The 20,779-nt window shown below is 38.2% G+C and overlaps 5 non-coding genes and 4 pseudogenes across 5 annotated transcripts; all 9 read left to right on the forward strand.

Moving 5' to 3' along the window:
- Positions 1-11,345: 11,345 nt before the first annotated feature.
- LOC142510799 (5S ribosomal RNA) lies at positions 11,346-11,464 on the forward strand (annotated as a pseudogene).
- A 677-nt stretch (positions 11,465-12,141) lies between these two features.
- On the forward strand, positions 12,142-12,260 carry LOC142511096 (5S ribosomal RNA; annotated as a pseudogene).
- Positions 12,261-12,932: 672 nt separating this feature from the next.
- Positions 12,933-13,051, forward strand: LOC142516738 (5S ribosomal RNA). Its single transcript, XR_012812518.1, has one exon. It is a non-coding gene; the product is annotated as a 5S ribosomal RNA (ribosomal RNA).
- A 686-nt stretch (positions 13,052-13,737) lies between these two features.
- On the forward strand, positions 13,738-13,855 carry LOC142512143 (5S ribosomal RNA; annotated as a pseudogene).
- A 681-nt stretch (positions 13,856-14,536) lies between these two features.
- On the forward strand, positions 14,537-14,655 carry LOC142510651 (5S ribosomal RNA; annotated as a pseudogene).
- A 1,390-nt stretch (positions 14,656-16,045) lies between these two features.
- Positions 16,046-16,164, forward strand: LOC142509301 (5S ribosomal RNA). The gene has a single exon (XR_012807482.1). It is a non-coding gene; the product is annotated as a 5S ribosomal RNA (ribosomal RNA).
- A 1,416-nt stretch (positions 16,165-17,580) lies between these two features.
- On the forward strand, positions 17,581-17,699 carry LOC142507574 (5S ribosomal RNA). Its single transcript, XR_012805828.1, has one exon. It is a non-coding gene; the product is annotated as a 5S ribosomal RNA (ribosomal RNA).
- A 681-nt stretch (positions 17,700-18,380) lies between these two features.
- Positions 18,381-18,499, forward strand: LOC142510429 (5S ribosomal RNA). The gene has a single exon (XR_012808540.1). It is a non-coding gene; the product is annotated as a 5S ribosomal RNA (ribosomal RNA).
- A 1,391-nt stretch (positions 18,500-19,890) lies between these two features.
- LOC142516854 (5S ribosomal RNA) lies at positions 19,891-20,009 on the forward strand. Its single transcript, XR_012812625.1, has one exon. It is a non-coding gene; the product is annotated as a 5S ribosomal RNA (ribosomal RNA).
- Positions 20,010-20,779: the final 770 nt, after the last annotated feature.

The raw sequence follows: 20,779 nt of genomic DNA on the forward strand, positions 1-20,779 counted from the left end.
TTTACCCGGTAAGCAAATTTTATCGAATCAGGGGACTTTTTGAGGGTTCGGCTAATATTTTCAAAAACTTTTCATCACGAAATATTTTTCGGGAGTGTGTTTGGACTTAATGAGACTACTTTTAAGCTTGTTGGGCTTAAAATCCTTTTTAAATCTTTAATTAGAAACTTATGGCCTATTATATTTTAATTAACTACCTAATAAATCCCTATGGACCCACTACACCTAACATTACCCTCCCCAATCATCCGACACCCTCACTCCCATCTCAACATTTTTATAGACATCCCAGCAGCTGAAAGCACGGCCATTTCCATTCAAGGCGTAATAAAATTCTCCGACTTGATTTCCGACGCTCGTTCTTCGGTTTTCTTGCGAAATATTTTCACCAGGCACGCTCTATATCATTCTTCTACATCATACACGTTTTATATACTGAGTTTGGTGTTCATGCATGAAAAGTTTCGATCCAAGCTTGTCTATGGAAGATCTTTGATTTTCTTGTGTTTATTGCATTCTTTTTGTTTCAAGTCTCACATTTTCTTGAATTGTGCAAGGAGGCTGCCGTTTTGTTGATGCTAAGGGACTGTTTAGAACAGGTTAGTGGAGTCATGAGGCTGGTGTAAGGTTCGGTAGGTTTGGAGTGAAGGCCGAGATGTGTAGCGGCTTGGGGTTTCTCGTTTTCTTTGTCTAGATCGGTGGGTAGGTGAAGTCTGGTGGTGCAAGGGCGACTCTAGATGATTTTAAGATTTTTATTAGTTTATGTTTTCGTATGATTGTAGATGAGTTTGGTTATTTTTTTACTGTCAAATTATTACGATTATTTTAAATGTTATTTCGAAAATGCGAGCTTTTATTTAAAAAAAATGTCCAGTAGAATTTTAAAAATGAGTGAGACGTTACAGTTGGTATCAGAGCAAGGGCCATGTATAGGGTTGTGCCACCGCCAGTTTCTGCAGCTCAGTCTTCAAGCCTCAAGTCTGTAAGCTTTTATGATTTCAATGTTTTCAATGTTTTACTCATATCACCTGCATGTTAACATGATTTACGCTTTATGATGATTTATTGTATATGTTTAACTGCTTTTATGATTTAAGGATTTACTGTTTTAAAAACTAGATTAAATTGCATGTTGGTTACGTTTGGAATTGGACGTGTCTAAGAATTCGAATATTGGTCTTTAGGAGAAGTGGATAATGATTTGATTATACCGATTTTTAGGTTAGAAGTACTAATGTTCTACTCTTTGGGGTAATAAGTTAATCTTGAAAGTTATGAATGCTTTTGGGACTTGTAGAATTTCTTAGAAATTATTGATAGTTCGTGGTTGCTAGTTGAATTAATTTTTGATGAATCCATACAAGGATTAATGATTCGAAAATTACGACGATCTTTGTAAGTATAAAAACGTAGAATTTATTTAGGATGCATGCTCTACCTAATGGGACCTAAGGATTTAATTGAATTGATTGAGAATTTAAAGGACCTAATTGTAATAACCAATAATTGAGGACCTGAGTGCAACAATAAAATTCTAAGGGACTATTTCGAATTTACCAAACTTTGGGATTAAATTTTTAGTTTTGAGAATTTTAAGGTTTAATGAGGCCAAGTCGAAAATTTTATGGAAAAAAATGCAAATTTCGAGGAGTTATAAAGCCAAAATTGTAATCTTTGACAATTTTAAGGACCAAATTGTAAATTTTGAAATTTTGAGGATTAAAATTCGAACTTTTGAGGAACACTTGGGTAAAATCAGTAATTTTCAAGGTTATGAGAATTGATCTTGGGTCTAATAAATTTAAGATTATTGAATTTTATGTTACGAGAAACCTATAAAATGAGATTAGGAACGCCAAGAACTTATGGGTAATTTTTGGATTCTCGAGATTAAGAACAAATTCGGATAATATTCGAGGAAAGTAAGAACTAATTTTGAAATTTTTAAGAAATTTAGGGATTTGTTTAGCAGTAAGTGAGAATTGAATGGTTTAAATGATAAGACTTTTCGGTGATTTGAGCTTGAAGAGATAATTAGAACTTGGTTATAATCTGGGTTATAATGTAATAAGGAATGACAATCAAGGGCATTGTAGGATGATTCAATATTGGGCTTGAAAATCTAAATGTTAATGGAATAAGACAATGGAAAAAAATTAAGAATTTAGAGTGATAACAATTTAAGGTAAAGTGATCATTTAGTCAAGTTACAAGATTAGACATTAAGTTAACTTATTTTTGAGGACTTAAGGTTTGATGTAGCATAAGTTTTAATCATGATCTTAAGAGTTAAAATTATATCTTTGTTGGAATTTAAATTTTTCTAGAAAGTTGGGTATGTTTGATGGTTAGGTTACTCGATAGATGCATGTAAGAATTGAGGTAGACACCTCGTCTTGAGGAATTTTTGGTAAGTTATTAAGAAACTTGAGAATAAGTGAATATGTGTGTTGGAATTATGTTATCTAATACTATTTGGGTCGCGTAAGCTTGAATTTTAAGTTTATGGAATACGTGTTCATACGGAAATTTTGGGTGAAAAAATAATAATAATAATAGTAAAAAAGAATTAGTTGTGTTCAACATAAGTTATCAATTAATGAATATGTAGATTTTTATAGAGTGAGAAATCTAAAAAGCTTGATATGGGGATTCTAGAACTCTATGGAGTATAAGTGAAGTTGATTTATTAGAGTTAGTCTAAGGCTCCCATGGGATGACTTAATAAGTTTTATACGCTAGTATGTATGAAGCATTGAGAATACGTAAGAATGCAACATTCATTTCAACGAGGAAAGTCCAAGGGCCTTAAGCCTCAACTAAATTGTAATTGGGAAGAAAATAGTTTAAGCATGTGATTGATGATAGAAGTGTTTTATTAATTAGGTAGAAGTTCGATAGTTTTATGGATTAACGCTACTCAAATTTAAAGATTTGGAACAATTTAATATTTGGGATGTACTTGTAAATAATTAAGTTACGTAAGTTTGGTGCTATATCGCAATAAGTCGTTCTAGGTTGCAATTCGCAAATAAGGATTTCAATAGGCAAAATAATTAGGATTGAGGAGACATAAGTACATCATAAGATTTATTATTTTATTACAGTAGCGCAGCGGAAACGTGGAATATTGAGATTCTAGAATTAAGAGTCTAAACTTTGGGATTATCAAGGATAAGCGAATTTCGCGGACGACATTCAATTTAAGGGGGGAAGATTGTAACGTCCCGAAAATCGGAAAGTCCACGTAAACCACTTGCATGCAAATTATTAAATTCTTTGGTATTTCATTAAATTCTTTTAAAGCATAAAATGTATTTTTATTTTATTAAATTGTGTTTAATTATTTTTATGCATTTTATGCATAATTCATGCATGGTAGAATTTATTCCATACATTTTATAAGTTCATGCATTAAGGTTTTTAAGTTGCATTTCGCTCTCGAACGAGGATCAGAGACCGGAGAATTTTCAAGAAAATTATTTTTATTACACGATTAAGTTCTATTAATTAATATAAGATGTTTTAAAGGTATTTTTCAAGAATTGAGATTTATTTGGTATTTTTATCCGCAGAATTTTATTTTTACCCGATAAGCAAATTTTATCGAATCGGGGGATTTTTTGAGGGTTCGGCTAATATTTTCAAAAACTTTACACCACGAAATATTTTTCGGGAGTGTGTTTGGACTTAATGAGACTACTTTTAAGCTTGTTGGGCTTAAAATCCTTTTTAAATCTTTAATTAACAACTTATGGCCTATTATATTTTAATTAACTACATAATAAATCCCTAAGGACCCACTACACCTAACATTACCCTCCCCAATCAGCCGACACCCTCAATCCCATCTCAACATTTTCATAGAAATCCCAGCAGCTGAAAGCACGGCCATTTCCATTCAAGGCGTAAGAAAATTCTCCGACTTGATTCCCGACGCTCGTTCTTCAGTTTTCTTGCGAAATATTTTCACCAGGCACGCTCTATATCATTCTTCTGCATCATACACGTTTTATATACTGAGTTTGGTGTTCATGCATGAAAAGTTTCGATCCAAGCTTGTCTATGGAAGATCTTTGATTTTCTTGTGTTTATTGCATTCTTTTTGTTTCAAGTCTAACATTTTCTTGAATTGTGCAAGGAGGCTGCCGTTTTGTTGATGCTAAGGGACTGTTTAGAGCTGGTTAGTGGAGTCATGAGGCTGGTGTAAGGTTCGGTAGGTTTGGAGTGAAGGCCGAGATGTGTAGCGGCTTGGGGTTTCTCGTTTTCTTTGTCTAGATCGGTGGGTAGGTGAAGTCTGGTGGTGCAAGGGCGACTCTAGACCTTGAATAGACTCTGGTGGGTCTAAAACATGGTCTGGAAATGCACGAACGCTGCTGGTCTTGTCCTAGAAGCCGCAAGGGAAGAGTTGGACGAGTTGGGTTCGATTGGTGTTGTGGGGAGTGTAGCGATAGGGTGATCTACGCCTGATGCATGAGGCTGATGGCGTGGGTGCAGTAGGTTCAGGGTAGCCCTATGGTGGTCTAGGAAAGGCTGAGACGTGCCTGGTTCCATCGGTGTTGGACTAAGACGCGAGAATAGGGAGGTAGTGTAGTAGGGTAGGCGAAAGGGGAAAAGGCTGATTTCCAGAATCTTGTAAGGCCTGATCGAATGGTTTAAGGGACGGGTCTGGATGTTTATAAGGCCTTTTAAGTGTTTATTAGGTGTGGTAAAAAGTTGGCAAAAATACGGTTAAGTTTCGAGTCGATTCGGCTTAAAACCGGGACACCGGTCCAAGTTTTAAAACAATTCGGTTAAGTTATAAAATGTGCTCGAGTTTACGTCTAGGGATGCATTTAAATATGTTTTGGGATATTTTAAGGAATTTGGTAAGCTTCGGATCAAAATAATGAGTTTTGGATTTCTCCGGGATTTAGTCGCAACACGAAACGTTATTTACAGAATTAATTGAAACGCTAGATTTAAGCTTAATTAAATTATGAAAAATTATATTTAAAGTCAAATAATTATAAGAAGTCTAAGTTTTTAATTTGGGAATTTTATGCTAAGGTTTGGTTTAATTCGGGATTAAAGCGCGTTAATATGTTATGTTTAAAAATTCATTTAAAATTCATCGATTTAAGCCAAATAAAAATATGGGAAAATTTTGGTAGGCTTAAATAATTATTTGAGACATGTTAGAGTCAATGGAATTAAGAAAATTTCAAAAACGTGAAATTTTACGTCTAAGGGCAAAATGGTCATTTTGCACCGGGGTTAGATGTTGGTCCTGGCAGCGCCATGAGCACAAATTTACTATATTTTAAAGTTTTATGCATCATGATCACGATTTTTAAGATTTTATGAAAATATACGTTGCATGCTTGGTTTAAAGGAAAAATTACGTATATGCATGTTTTTATTAAGTGGTGAATATCATGATGTTTTTGAAGGATGGGAGTTGGTTGTGACTGACGATGTATATGTATACGATGATAGGATTGGAGATATCGTGAGGGAAAAGGCCCTAGAGGGAGCCCGTTTACGGGAGAAGGCCCCAGAGGGAGCCCGACGATCGTATTTTCATTGACATGATATGAGATATGATGAGCTGAGGCCAAGGCTCAATGGACGGGTAATGCTGTCGCTGATGTCCCCGCCGCCGGGTACCATGGTTTTATAGATGGATCCATCGATAGAGCTGATACGAAAGTCACAACTAATGAACTGAATTCAGTTAAAAAGAAAATGTTTAAGTTTATGATGACATGATTTAATACGATATGATTTGATACGACATGTTTATATTCATGTTTTAAAGTTTATGAAAGGTATGTTGGCATTATGATTTTACAATACACGTTTATGTTATGCTTTTAAGTTCATGAAAGATATGTTGAGTATGATATTTTTCACTGCTGTGTGCTATGTATATGTACTTGTTATTCCTGGTATAGGTGTGTTGATTCTTTAGACTCACTAGGCGTGTGTGATGCAGGTGAGCTAAATGTTGAGGAGACTATAGGTGCCGAACTCTGAGTAGGCAGACCTGGTGCGATGACACGACCCGAGGACCACATGTTTTCCGCATTACGATTTATGAGATTGGGAAGAAATGAATATTTTCACACGTTGATGATTTTAAGATTTTTATTAGTTTATGTTTTCGTATGATTGTAGATGAGTTTGGTTATTTTTTTACTGTCAAATTATTACGATTATTTTAAATGTTATTTCGAAAATGCGAGCTTTTATTTAAAAAAAATGTCCAGTAGAATTTTAAAAATGAGTGAGACGTTACAGTTGGTATCAGAGCAAGGGCCATGTATAGGGTTGTGCCACCGCCAGTTTCTGCAGCTCCGTCTTCAAGCCTCAAGTCTCGAAGCTTTTATGATTTCAATGTTTTCAATGTTTTACTCATATCACCTGCATGTTAACATTATTTACGCTTTATGATGATTTATTGTATATGTTTAACTGCTTTTATGATTTAAGGATTTACTGTTTTAAAAACTAGATTAAATTGCATGTTGGTTACGTTTGGAATTGGACGTGTCTAAGAATTCGAATATTGGTCTTTAGGAGAAGTGGATAATGATTTGATTATACCGATTTTTAGGTTAGAAGTACTGATGTTCTACTCTTTGGGGTAATAAGTTAATCTTGAAAGTTATGAATGCTTTTGGGACTTGTAGAATTTCTAAGAAATTATTGATAGCTCGTGGTTGCTAGTTGAATTAATTTTTGATGAATCCATACAAGGATTAATGATTCGAAAACTACGACGATCTTTGTAAGTATAAAAACGTAGAATTTATTTAGGATGCATGCTCTACCTAATGGGACCTAAGGATTTAATTGAATTGATTGAGAATTTAAAGGACCTAATTGTAATAGCCAATAATTGAGGACCTGAGTGCAACAATAAAATTCTAAGGGACTATTTCGAATTTACCAAACTTTGGGATTAAATTTTTAGTTTTGAGAATTTTAAGGTTTAATGAGGCCAAGTCGAAAATTTTATGGAAAAAAATGCAAATTTCGAGGAGTTATAAAGCCAAAATTGTAATCTTTGACAATTTTAAAGGCCAAATTGTAAATTTTGAAATTTTGAGGATTAAAATTCGAACTTTTGAGGAACACTTGGGTAAAATCAGTAATTTTCGAGGTTATGAGAATTGATCTTGGGTCTAATAAAGTTAAGATTATTGAATTTTATGTTACGAGAAACCTATAAAATGGGATTAGGAACGCCAAGAACTTATGGGTAATTTTTGGATTCTCGAGATTAAGAACAAATTCGGATAATATTCGAGGAAAGTAAGAACTAATTTTGAAATTTTTAAGAAATTTAGGGATTTGTTTAGCAGTAAGTGAGAATTGAATGGTTTAAATGATAAGACTTTTCGGTGCTTTGAGCTTGAAGAGATAATTAGAACTTGGTTATAATCTGGGTTATAATGTAATAAGGAATGACAATCAAGGGCATTGTAGGATGATTCAATATTGGGCTTGAAAATCTAAATGTTAATGGAATAAGACAATGGAAAAAAATTAAGAATTTAGAGTGATAACAATTTAAGGTAAAGTGATCATTTAGTCAAGTTACAAGATTAGACATTAAGTTAACTTATTTTTGAGGACTTAAGGTTTGATGTAGCATAAGTTTTAATCATGATCTTAAGAGTTAAAATTATATCTTTGTTGGAATTTAAATTTTTCTAGAAAGTTGGGTATGTTTGATGGTTAGGTTACTCGATAGATGCATGTAAGAATTGAGGTACACACCTCGTCTTGAGGAATTTTTGGTAAGTTATTAAGAAACTTGAGAATAAGTGAATATGTGTGTTGGAATTATGTTATCTAATACTATTTGGGTCGCGTAAGCTTGAATTTTAAGTTTATGGAATACGTGTTCATACGAAAATTTTGGGTGAAAAAATAATAATAATAATAAAAAAAAGAATTAGTTGTGTTCAACATAAGTTATTAATTAATGAATATTAAGATTTTTATCGAGTGAGAAATCTAAAAAGCTTGATATGGGGATTCTAGAACTCTATGGAGTATAAGTGAAGTTGATTTATTAGAGTTAGTCTAAGGCTCCCATGGGATGACTTAATAAGTTTTATACGCTAGTATGTATGAAACATTGAGAATACGTAAGAATGCAACATTCATTTCAACGAGGAAAGTCCAAGGGCCTTAAGCCTCAACTAAATTGTAATTGGGAAGAAAATAGTTTAAGCATGTGATTGATGATAGAAGTGTTTTATTAATTAGGTAGAAGTTCGATAGTTTTATGGATTAACGCTACTCGAATTTAAAGATTTGCAACAATTTAATATTTGGGATGTACTTGTAAATAATTAAGTTACGTAAGTTTGGTGCTATAAGATAAAGATTCGATTCAAGGATCTTAGGCGAATATCATTATGGGCTTTAGATAAGGTTTAACTTTTAAGTGTATCACCGAAGATATAAGTCGATCAGTAAAATCTTGGTGTTAAAATTTCTTAAGTTGCATAAATGATAATGTAATAAGTTGATGAACATTACGGGTATAGTATAAGAAAAGTAAGACGAAATAAAATTCGAACTGCCATTTCTAATATTGGGAAGTTTTAGAAAAGTCGGAATTTGAGGCATGAGTAGAATAGAACTAAGTCGCAATAAGTCGTTCTAGGTTGCAATTCGCAAATAAGGATTTCAATAGGCAAAATAATTAGGATTGAGGAGACATAAGTACATCCTAAGATTTATTATTTTATCACAGTAGCGCAGCGGAAACGTGGAATATTGAGATTCTAGAATTAAGAGTCTAAACTTTGTGATTATCAAGGATTAGCGAATTTCGCGAACGAAATTCAATTTAAGGGGGGAAGATTGTAACGTCCCGAAAATCGGAAAGTCCATGTAAACCACATGCATGCAAATTATTAAATTCTTTGGTATTTCATTAAATTCTTTTAAAGCATAAAATGTATTTTTATTTTATTAAATTGTGTTTAATTATTTTTATGCATTTTATGCATAATTCATGCATGGTAGAATTTATTCCATACATTTTATAAGTTCATGCATTAAGGTTTTTAAGTTGCATTTCGCTCTCGAACGAGGATCAGAGACCGGAGAATTTTCAAGAAAATTATTTTTATTACACGATTAAGTTCTATTAATTAATATAAGATGTTTTAAAGGTATTTTTCAAGAATTGAGATTTATTTGGTATTTTTATCCGCAGAATTTTATTTTTACCCGGTAAGCAAATTTTATCGAATCGGGGGATTTTTTGAGGGTTCGGCTATTATTTTCAAAAACTTTACACCACGAAATAATTTTCGGGAGTGTGTTTGAACTTAATGAGACTAATTTTAAGCTTGTTGGGCTTAAAATTCTTTTTAAATCTTTAATTAACAACTTATGGCCTATTATATTTGAATTAACTACATAATAAATCCCTAAGGACCCACTACACCTAACATTACCCTCCCCAATCAGCCGACACCCTCAATCCCATCTGAACATTTTCATAGAAATCCCAGCAGCTGAAAGCACGGCCATTTCCATTCAAGGCGTAAGAAAATTCTCCGACTTGATTCCCGACGCTCGTTCTTCGGTTTTCTTGCGAAATATTTTCACCAGGCACGCTCTATATCATTCTTCTGCATCATACACGTTTTATATACTGAGTTTGGTGTTCATGCATGAAAAGTTTCGATCCAAGCTTGTCTATGGAAGATCTTTGATTTTCTTGTGTTTATTGCATTCTTTTTGTTTCAAGTCTCACATTTTCTTGAATTGTGCAAGGAGGCTGCCGTTTTTTTGATGCTAAGGGACTGTTTAGAGCAGGTTAGTGGAGTCATGAGGCTGGTGTAAGGTTCGGTAGGTTTGGAGTGAAGGCCGAGATGTTTAGCGGCTTGGGGTTTCTCGTTTTCTTTGTCTAGATCGGTGGGTAGGTGAAGTCTGGTGGTGCAAGGGCGACTCTAGACCTTGAATAGACTCTGGTGGGTCTTAACCATGGTCTGGAAATGCACATACGCTGCTGGTCTTGTCCTAGAAGCCGCAAGGGAAGAGTTGGACGAGTTGGGTTTGATTGGTGTTGTGGGGAGTGTAGCGATAGGGTGATCTACGCCTGATGCATGAGGCTGATGGCATGGGTGCAGTAGGTTCAGGGGAGCCCTATGGTGGTCTAGGAAAGGCTGATACGTGCCTGGTTCCATCGGTGTTGGGCTAAGACGCGAGAATAGGGAGGTAGGTGATCACGATACGTGCCTGGTTTCACTGCTGTGTGCTATGTATATGTACTTGTTATTCCTGGTATAGGTGTGTTGATTCTTTAGACTCACTAGGCGTGTGTGATGCAGGTGAGCTAAATGTTGAGGAGACTATAGGTGCCGAAATCTGAGTAGGCAGACCTGGTGCGATGACATGACCCGAGGACCACATGTTTTCCGCATTACGATTTTATAGATTGGGAGGAAATGAATATTTTCACACGTTGATGATTTTAAGATTTTTATTAGTTTATGTTTTCGTATGATTGTAGATGAGTTTGGTTATTTTTTTACTATCAAATTATTACGATTATTTTAAATGTTATTTTGAAAATGCGAGCTTTTATTTAAAAAAATGTCCAGTGGAATTTTAAAAATGAGTGACACGTTACAGTGCGTGTTGCACCCCTTTTCGTGTTTTTCTATTTTTGATTACTTGTTGACAGACTATTTTCGACTCAAATCATCTGAATCTCGATCGGGACCAGATAAGACATGTGAAAACAACGTAGCTCGGACACTGCCGGATTTGGACAAAATTGAAACCTAAGTTAATTGAAACGGGCAAACGAACGTGACTCACTACTCCGCAATGAGCTGGCGAGATTTTAGCCGAATTCCTTCTCAAAGACCCTCTAATTTGCGATTTTCCGCTTCTGTTAAGCTTCCGTTTCCTCGAAAAATCCGCTTAGGAAATCCGAAATTCGATTCCGGTTCCATTTTATCGTATTCAGGCATAATGATAGCTTTACATTCGCTATTTGCTTCTTCTTATTTTTTTCTATTTTCTGGGAACATTTAGCAATTTTTGTTGTCTTGAGCAGGTTTCGTGCGGAAGGGTATGACGCATATTACTCCGGAGATGGTTAACTCGTTAAAAACAATTATTTCAACTGCTTTATCCATAATTTACGTATACGGTCGTGACACGAGGACTTCCCAGGGAGGTCACCCATCCTAGCTCTGCCATCGCGCCAGAACGCTTAACTTCATGGTTCTGATTGGGCGAGATCAGTGCCGCGTGTTGTCCATCGCCGCCTGCTCCACACGTACTCGAGGGATATAATAATAAAAATCCCACTCAATGTCGGGTGCGATCATACCAGCACTAATGCACCGGATCCCATCAAAACTCCGAAGTTAAGCGTGCTTTGCCGAGAGCAGCACTAGGATAGGTGATCCCCTGGGAAGTCCTCGTGTTGCACCCCTTTACGTGTTTTTCTATTTTTGATTACTTGTTGACAGAAGATTTTCGGCTCAAATAATCTGAATCTCGATCAGGATTAGATAAGACATGTGAAATCAACGTAGCTCAAGCACTACCGGATTTGGACAAAATTGTAGCCTAATTTGATTGTAAACGGGCAAACGAACGAGAGTCATTACTCCACAAGAAGCTGGCGAGATTTTAGCCGAATTCCTTCTCTAGGACCCTCTAATTTGCGATTTTCCGCTTTGTTAAGCTTTCGTTTCCTCGAGAAATCCGCTTAGAAAGTTCGAAATTCGATTTTGGTTCCATTTTATTGTATCTCACGCATAATAATAGCTTTACATTCACTATTTTCTTCTTCTTATTTTTTTTTCTCTTTTCTGGGAACATTTAGCAATTTTTTTTGTCGTGAGCCGGTTCTCTGCAGAGTGGTATAACGCAAATTACTTCGGAGACGGTTAACTCATTAAAAACAATTATTTCGATTGTTTTAGCCATAATTTACGAAAACGGTCGCGACACGTGGGCTGCCAGGGAGGTCACCCATCCTCGCTCTGCCATCGCGCCAGAACGCTTAACTTCATGGTTCTGATTAGGCGAGAGTAGAGCCGCGTGTTTTCCATCACCGCCTGCACGTACTCGAGGGATATAAGAATAAACATCCCACTCAATGTCGGGTGTGATCATACCTGCACTTATGCACCGGATCCCATCAAAACTCCGAAGTTAAGCGTGCTTGGTCAAGAGCAGTACTAGGATGGGTGAACCCCTTGGAATTCCTCATGTTGCACCCCTTTCTATTTTTGATTACTTTTTGACAGACGATTTTCGGCTTAAATCATCTGAATCTCGATCGGGACCAGATAAGACATGTGAATACAACGTAGCTCGGACACTGCCGGATTTGGACAAAATTGCAGGTTAATTTGATTGTAAACGGGCAAACGAACGAGACTCATTACTCCGCATTGAGCTGGCGAGATTTTAGCCGAATTCTTTCCCTAAGACACTCTAATTTGCGATTTTCCGTTTCTGTTAAGCTTCGGTTGCCTCGAGAAATCCGTTTAGGAAGTCCGAAATTCGATTCCGGTTCCATTTTATCGTATCCCATGTATAATAATAGCTTTACATTTGCTATTTTCTTCTTCTTATTTTTTTTCTATTTTCTGTGAATATTTAGCGATTTTTGTTGTCGTGAGCCGGTTCGGTGCAGAAGGGTATGACGCAGATGACTTCGGAGACGGTTAACTCATTAAAAACAATTATTTCGACTGTTTTAGCTATAATTATGTAAACGGTCGCGACACAAGGACTTCCAAGGGAGATCACCCATCCTAGCTCTGTCATCGCGCCAGAACGCTTAAATTCATGGTTCTGATTGGGCGAGAGCAGTGCCGCGTGTTGTCCACCGCCGCCAGCTCCACACGTACTCGAGGGATATAAGAATAAACATCCCACTCAATGTCGGGTGCGATCATACAAGCACTAATGCACTGAATCCCATCAGAACTTCGAAGTTAAGCGTGCTAGGGCGGGAGCAGTACTAAGATGGGTGACCCCCTGGGAAGTTCTTGTGTTGCACACCCCTTTTCGTGTTTTTCTATTTTTGATTACTTGTTGACAGACGATTTTCGGCTCAAATCATCTGAATCTTGATCGAGACCAGATAATAAATGTGAAATCAACGAAGCTCGGACACTGCCGGATTTGGACAAAATTGTAGCCTAATTTGATTGTTAACGGTCAAACGAACGAGACTCATTACTCCGCAATGAGCTGGCGAGATTTTAGCCGAATTCCTTCTCTAAGACCCTCTAATTTGCGATTTTCCGCTTCTGTTAAGCTTCCGTTTCCTCAAGAAATCCGCTTAGGAAGTTCTAAATTCGATTCCGGTTCTATTTTATCGTATCCCAGGCATAATAATTGCTTTACATTTGCTATTTTCTTTTTATTATTTTTTTTTCTAATTTCTGGGAACATTTAGCGATTTTTATTGTCGTGAGCCGGTTCTGTGCGGAAGATTATGACGCATATTACTCCGAAGACGGTTAACTCATTAAAAACAATTATTTTGACTGTTTTATCCATAATTTACGTAAACGGTCGCGAAACGAGAACTTCCAAGGGAGGTCACCCATCCTAGCTCTGCCATCTCCCCAGAACGCTTAACTTCATGGTTCTGATTGGGCGAGAGCAGTGCCGCGTGTTGTCCATCGCCGCCCGCTCCACACGTACTCGAGGGATATAAGAATAAACATCCCACTCAATGTCGATTGCGATCATACCAGCATTAATGCACCGGATCCAGTCAGAACTCCGAAGTTAAGCGTGCTTGAGCGAAACCAGTACTAGGATGGGTGACCCCCTGGAAGTTCTCGTGTTGGACACCTTTTCGTGTTTTTCTATTTTTGATTACTTGTTGACAGACGATTTTTGGCTCAAATCATCCGAATCTCGATCGGGACCAGATAAGACATGTGAAATCAACGTAGCTCAGGCAGTGCCGGATTTGGACAAAATTGTAGGCTAATTTGATTGTAAACGGGCAAACGAACGAGACTCAGTACTCCGCAATGAGCTGGCGAGATTTTAGCCGAATTATTTCTCTAACACGCTCTAATTTGCGATTTTCCGCTTCTGTTAAGCTTCTGTTTCCTCGAGAAATCCGTTTAGGAAGTCTGAAATTCGATTCCGGTTCCATTTTATCGTATCCCAGGCATAATAATAGCTTTACATTCGCTATTTTCTTCTTCTTATTTTTTTCTATTTTCTGTGAACATTTAGCGATTTTTGTTGTCGTGAGCCGGTTCGGTGCAGAAGGGTATGACGCAGATGACTCCGGAGACGGTTAACTCATTGAAAACAATTATTTCGACTGTTTTAGCTATAATTATGTAAACGGTCGCGACACAAGGACTTCCAAGGGAGGTCACCCATCCTAGCAATGTCATCGCGCCAGAACGCTTAAATTTATGGTTCTGATTGGGCGAGAGCAGTGCCGCGTGTTGTCCATCGCCGCCCGCTCCACACGTACTCGAGGGATATAAGAATAAACATCCCACTCAATGTCAGGTGCGATCATACAAGCACTAATGCACCGGATCCAGTCAGAACTCCGAATTTAAGCGTGCTTGGGCGAGAGCTGTACTAGGATGGGTGACCCCCTCCGAAGTCCTCGTGTTGCACCCCTTTTCGTGTTTTTCTATTTTTGATTACCTGTTGACAGACGATTTTCGGCTCAAATCATCTGAATCTCGATCGAGAGCAGATAAGACATGTGAAATCAAATTAGCTCGGGCACTACCGGATTTGGACAAAATTGTAGTCTAATTTAATTGTAAGCGGGCAAATGAATGAGACTCGTTACTGCGCAATGAGCTGGCGAGATTTTAGCCGAATTCTTTCTCTAAGACCCTTTAATTTGCGATTTTCAGCTTCAGTTAAGCTTTTATTTCTCTAGAAATCCGTTTAGAAAGTCCGAAATTCGATTCCGGTTTCATTTTATCGTATCCCAGGCATAATAATAGCTTTACATTCGCTATTTTCTTCTTCTTATTTTTTTTCATTTTTCTGGGAACATTTAACGATTTTTGTTGTCGTGAAATGGTTCTGTGCGGAAGGGTATGACGCAGATTACTCCGGAGACGGTTAACTCATTAAAAAAATTATTTCTACTACTTTATCCATAATTTACGTAAACGGTCGCGATACGAGGACTTCCCAGGGAGGTCACCCATCCTAGCTCGTCCATCGCGTCAGAAAGCTTAACTACATGGTTCTGTTGTCCATCGCCTCCCGCGCCACACGTACTCGAGGGATATAAAAATAAACATCCCACTCAATGTCGGGAGCAATCATACCAGCACTAATACACTGTATCCCATTAGAACTCCGAAGTTAAGCGTGTTTTTCTATTTTTGATTACTTGTTGACAGACGATTTTCGGCTCAAATCATCTGAATCTTGATCGGGACAAGATAAGAAATGTGAAATCAACGTAGCTCGGACACTGCCAGATTTGGATAAAATTGTAGGATAATTTGATTGTAAACGGGCAAACGAACGAGACTCTTACTCCGCAATGAGCTGGCGAGATTTTAGCCGAATTCCTTCTCTAAGACCCTCTAATTTACGATTTTCCGCTTTTGTTAAGTTTCCGTTTCCTCGAAAAATCCGTTTAGAAAGTTCTAAATTCGATTCCGGTTCTTTTTTATCGTATCCCAGCATAATAATAGCTTTACATTCGCTATTTCTTTTTCTTATTTTTTTTTCTATTTTCCGGGAACCTTTAGCGATTTTTGTTGTCGTGAGACGGTTCTGTGCGGAAGGGTATGACGCATAATACTCCGGAGACAGTTAACTCATTAAAAACAATTATTTTGACTGTTTTATCCATAATTTACGTAAACGGTCGCGACACGAAGACTTCCCAGGGAGGTCACCCATCCTAGCTCTGCCATCGCGCCAGAACGCTTAACTTCATGGTTCTGATTGGGCGAGAGCAGTGCCGCGTGTTGTTCATCGCCGCCCGCTCCACATGTACTCGAGGGATATAAGAATAAACATCCCACTCAATGTCGAATGCGATCATACCTGCACTTATGCACCGGATCCCATCAGAACTACGAAGTTAAGCGTGCTTGGGCGAGAGCAGTACTAGGATGTGTGACCCCCTTGGAAGTCCAAGTGTTGCACTCTTTTTCGTGTTTTTCTATTTTTGATTACTTGTTGACAGACGATTTTCGGCTCAAATAATCTGAATCTCGATCGGGACCAGATAAGACATGTGAAATCAACGTAGCTCGGGCACTGCCGGATTTAGACAAAATTGTAGGCTAATTTGATTATAAACGGGCAAACGAACGAGACTCAGTACTCCGCAATGGGCTGGCGAGATTTTAGCCGAATTATTTCTTTAAGACCCTCTAGTTTGCGATTATCCGCTTCTGTTAAGCTTCTGTTTCCTCGAGAAATCCGTTTAGGAAGTCCGAAATTCGATTCCGTTTCCATTTTATCGTATCCCAGGCATAATAATAGCTTTACATTCGCTATTTTATTATTCTTATTTTCTTTTCTATTTTCTCAGAACATTTAGCGATTTTTGTTGTCGTGAGTCGGTTCTATGCGGAAGGGTATGACGTAGATTACTCCGGAGACGGTTAACTCATTAAAAACAATTATTTTGACTGTTTTAGCTATAATTTATGTAAACGGTCGCGACACAAGGACTTCCAAGGGAGGTCACCCATCCTAGCTCTGTCATCGCGCCAGAACGCTTAACTTCATGGTTCTGATTGGGCGAGAGAAGTGCCGCGTGTTGTCCATCGCCGCCCGCGCCACACGTACTTGAGGGATATAAAAATAAACATTCCACTCAATGTCGGGAGCAATCATACAAGCACTAATGCACTGTATCCCATCAGAACTCCGAAGTTAAGCGTGTTTTTCTATTTTTGATTACTTGTTGACAGACGATTTTCGGCTCAAATCATCAGAATCTTGATCGGGACCAGATAAGAAATGTGAAATCAACGTAGCTCGGACACTGCCGGATTTGGACAAAATTGTAGGCTAATTTGATTGTAAACGGTCAAACGAACGAGACTCTTACTCCGCAATGAGCTGGCGAGATTTTAGCCGAATTCCTTCTCTAAGACCCTCTAATTTGCGATTTTCCGCTTTTGTTAAATTTCCGTTTCCTCGAGAAATCCGTTTAGAAAGTTCTAAATTCGATTCCGGTTCTATTTTATCGTATCCCAGCATAATAATAGCTTTACATTCGCTATTTTTTTTTCTTATTTTTTTTTCTATTTTCTGGGAACATTTAGCGATTTTCGTTGTCGTGAGACGGTTCTGTGCGGAAGGATATGACGCATATTACTCCGGAGACAGTTAACTCATTAAAAACAATTATTTTGACTGTTTTATCCATAATTTACGTAAACGGTCGCGACACGAGGACTTCCCAGGGAGGTCACCCATCCTAGCTCAGCCATCGCGCCAGAACGCTTAACTTCATGTTCTGATTGGGCGAGAGCAGTGCCGCGTGTTGTCCATCGCCGCCCGCTCCACACGTACTCGAGGGATATAAGAATAAACATCCCACTCAATGTCGGGTGCGATCATACCTGCACATATGCACCGGATCCCATCAGAACTTCGAAGTTAAGCGTGCTTGGGCGAGAGCAGTACTAGGATGTGTGACCCCCTTGGAAGTCCAAGTGTTGCACCCTTTTTCGTGTTTTTCTATTTTTGATTACTTGTTGACAGACGATTTTCGGCTCAAATTATCTGAATCTCGATCGGGACCAATTAAGACATGTGAAAACAACGTAGCTCGGGCACTGCTGGATTTGGAGAAAATTGTAGGCTAATTTGATTATAAACGGGCAAACGAACGAGACTCAATACTCTGCAATGGGCTGGCGAGATTTTAGCCGAATTATTTCTTTAAGACCCTCTAATTTGCGATTTTCCGCTTCTGTTAAGCTTCTGTTTCCTCGAGAAATCCGTTTAGGAAGTCTGAAATTCGATTCCGGTTCCATTTTATCGTATCCTAGGCATAATAATAGCTTTACATTCGCTATTTTCTTCTTCTTATTTTTTTCTATTTTCTGTGAACATTTAGCGATTTTTGTTGTCGTGAGCCGGTTCGGTGCAAAAGGGTATGACGCAGATGACTCCGGAGACGGTTAACTCATTGAAAACAATTATTTCGACTATTTTAGCTATAATTATGTAAACGGTCGCGACACAAGGACTTCCAAGGGAGGTCACCCATCCTAGCAATGTCATCGCGGCAGAACGCTTAAATTTATGGTTCTGATTGGGCGAGAGCAGTGCCGCGTGTTGTCCATCGCCGCCCGCTCCACACGTACTCAAGGGATATAAGAAAAAACATCCCACTCAATGTCAGGTGCGATCATACAAGCACTAATGCACCTGATCCAGTCAGAACTCCGAATTTAAGCGTGCTTGGGCGAGAGCTGTACTAGGATGGGTGACCCCCTGGGAAGTCCTCGTGTTGCACCCCTTTTCGTGTTTTTCTATTTTTGATTACCTGTTGACAGACGATTTTCGGCTCAAATCATCTGAATCTCGATCGAGAGCAGATAAGACATGTGAAATCAACTTAGCTCGGGCACTACCGGATTTGGACAAAATTGTAGTCTAATTTAATTGTAAGCGGGCAAATGAATGAGAATCGTTACTGCGAAATGAGCTGGCGAGATTTTAGCCGAATTCTTTCTCTAAGACCCTTTAATTTGCGATTTTCAGCTTCTGTTAAGCTTTTATTTCTCTAGAAATCCGTTTAGAAAGTCCGAAATTAGATTCCGGTTTCATTTTATCGTATCCCAGGCATAATAATAGCTTTACATTCGCTATTTTCTTCTTCTTATTTTTTTTCATTTTTCTGGGAACATTTAACGATTTTTGTTGTCGTGAAATGGTTCTGTGCGGAAGGGTATGACGCAGATTACTCCGGAGACGGTTAACTCATTAAAAAAATTATTTCTACTACTTTATCCATAATTTACGTAAACGGTCGTGATACGAGGACTTCCCAGGGAGGTCACCCATCCTAGCTCTGCCATCGCGGCAGAAAGCTTAACTTCATGGTTCTGTTGTCCATCGCCTCCCGCGCCACACGTACTCGAGGGATATAAAAATAAACATCCCACTCAATGTCGGGAGCAATCATACCAGCACTAATACACTGTATCCCATTAGAACTCCGAAGTTAAGCGTGTTTTTCTATTTTTGATTACTTGTTGACAGACGATTTTCGGCTCAAATCATCTGAATCTTGATCGGGACCAGATAAGAAATGTGAAATCAACGTAGCTCGGACACTGCCGGATTTGGATAAAATTGTAGGATAATTTGATTGTAAACGGGCAAACGAACGAGACTCTTACTCCGCAATGAGCTGGCGAGATTTTAGCCGAATTACTTCTCTAAGACCCTCTAATTTACGATTTTCCGCTTTTGTTAAGTTTCCGTTTCCTCGAGAAATCCGTTTAGAAAGTTCTAAATTCGATTCCGGTTCTTTTTTATCGTATCCCAGCATAATAATAGCTTTACATTCGCTATTTTCTTTTTCTTATTTTTTTTTCTATTTTCCGGGAACCTTTAGCGATTTTTGTTGTCGTGAGACGGTTCTGTGCGGAAGGGTATGACGCATATTACTCCGGAGACAGTTAACTCATTAAAAACAATTATTTTGACTGTTTTATCCATAATTTACGTAAACGGTCGCGACACGAGGACTTCCCAGGGAGGTCACCCATCCTAGCTCTGCCATCGCGCCAGAACGCTTAACTTCATGGTTCTGATTGGGCGAGAGCAGTGCCGCGTGTTGTTCATCGCCGCCCGCTCCACATGTACTCGAGGGATATAAGAATAAACATCCCACTCAATGTCGGGTGCGATCATACCTGCACTTATGCACCGGATCCCATCAGAACTCCGAAGTTAAGCGTGCTTGGGCAAGAGCAGTACTAGGATGTGTGACCCCCTTGGAAGTCCAAGTGTTGCACTCTTTTTTGTGTTTTTCTATTTTTGATTACTTGTTGACAGACGATTTTCGGCTCAAATAATCTGAATCTCGATCGGGACCAGATAAGACATGTGAAATCAACGTAGCTCAGGGACTGCCGGATTTAGACAAAATTGTAGGCTAATTTGATTATAAACGGGCAAACGAACGAGACTCATTACTCCGCAATGGGCTGGCGAGATTTTAGCCGAATTATTTTTTTAAGACCCTCTAGTTTGCGATTTTCCGCTTCTGTTAAGCTTCTGTTTCCTCGAGAAATCCGTTTAGGAAGTCCGAAATTCGATTCCGTTTCCATTTTATCGTATCCCAGGCATAATAATAGCTTTACATTCGCTATTTTATTATTCTTATTTTCTTTTCTATTTTCTCGGAACATTTAGCGATTTTTGTTGTCGTGAGTCGGTTCTATGCGGAAGGGTATGACGTAGATTACTCCGGAGACGGTTAACTCATTAAAAACAATTATTTTGACTGTTTTAGCTATAATTTATGTAAACGGTCGCGACACAAGGACTTCCAAGGGAGGTCAACCATCCTAGCTCTGTCATCGCGCCAGAACGCTTAACTTCATGGTTCTGATTGGGCGAGAGCAGTGCCGCGTGTTGTCCATCGCCGCCCGCGCCACACGTACTCGAGGGATATAAAAATAAACATCCCACTCAATGTCGGGAGCAATCATACAAGCACTAATGCACTGTATCCCATCAGAACTCCGAAGTTAAGCGTGTTTTTCTATTTTTGATTACTTGTTGA

The sequence above is a fragment of the Primulina tabacum genome, chromosome 10 (genome assembly GCF_025594145.1).
Source record: "Primulina tabacum isolate GXHZ01 chromosome 10, ASM2559414v2, whole genome shotgun sequence".
Lineage (NCBI taxonomy): Eukaryota > Viridiplantae > Streptophyta > Magnoliopsida > Lamiales > Gesneriaceae > Primulina > Primulina tabacum.